Below are 1234 nucleotides of genomic sequence, written 5' to 3'. Positions count from 1 at the left end.
GTTGACAGTCGTAACAAGCTGACTATTGTTTGACTCTTTAGGGTTCTGGAGTGGTGGCTTCCTTCTCCTTAATGACATTTGAAAAGTGTCTCATTGTCTAAGTGAAGAAAGCCTTCCCAGACTTTCCCCTTGGATATTGAGAACATATTTATTTTAATTCCAGAATAAAGGCTTCCTTTAGCACTCTTTCTCCTTTTCCACCCACACCTCCATAGTTTCCTTGGGGGTGGAAGTGGAGGTGGTACACATTAATGTACAAGAGACATTTAGCGCTCAATAAATCTAAGCTTTCCTGGGGAAATGAAAGAAGAACCCGGCACATCATCCCTGTTCCTATTGTTAGCTTTAAGCACAGTTGTTGATTTAGCATATTGGGATGTAATAAATGTTCTCTTTTAGTTTATACTTCTGTGTTAGATGAAGCTTTTGCCTAAAGAGCATAAAGGAACAAATAAATGAATATTTGCCACATATGGCACTTTTAGATCAGATTTTTACGTTTCCAGACACACTTGTTTTGGGACACAATAGTAATAATTTCTAATGTGTACTGAGTTCATACAACATAAAAGAATATGTAGTGAATATCACATCTCTCTTCCACCCTAAATCTCTAGTTCAGTTGCCTAGAAGAAACCATTTTGAATGGTTTCTTACCATTCAGAAGGGTTGTGCCACACACCCTTCAAACTAAATATGAGCAATTGTTATTATTATTGGATCAACACTGGGACCCTATGCAGTGGGAGGACCAATTATCCCTATGTTAGAGGAAATAAAGGAGGTTTGCTGGGTACCAATGATTATCCCAGTGACACACGTAGTTGAATGGCAAAGCCCACACTCATGTCAGACAGTATAAGCTCCACACTCCTTGCTCTTAGGCACAATTACACCCTAGCTAGCAGAAGTCTGATCTATTGATATCCTCAAGCAGCTGGGATAGTTAGGCTTTATGTCAACTTGACTGTGCCAAGATTCTCTCATGGTGTGATGTAATATAGTGTAGTCAACTCCATGATGGGCTCTTCTGTGAAGCAGCCAAGCAATTGTGGGGAAAGCAGGGTAGAGTACCACCTCCTTAATCTGATACAATGGGTGGAGGTTTCATTCAGAGGGTGGCTTGCTCTTAGTATGCATTGATAGTGTGCACATGGCTAGCTCACTTCTTTTTACTTTTTAAATTTTTATAAATCATTTTATTGGGGGGCTCTTATAACAAACCATACATCAA

This window comes from Echinops telfairi, unplaced genomic scaffold (assembly GCF_000313985.2).
Source record: "Echinops telfairi isolate 266 unplaced genomic scaffold, ASM31398v2 ScPeMD7_31;HRSCAF=116, whole genome shotgun sequence".
Classification (NCBI taxonomy): Eukaryota; Metazoa; Chordata; class Mammalia; order Afrosoricida; family Tenrecidae; genus Echinops; species Echinops telfairi.
Note: the sequence above shows the minus strand (reverse complement) of the source record.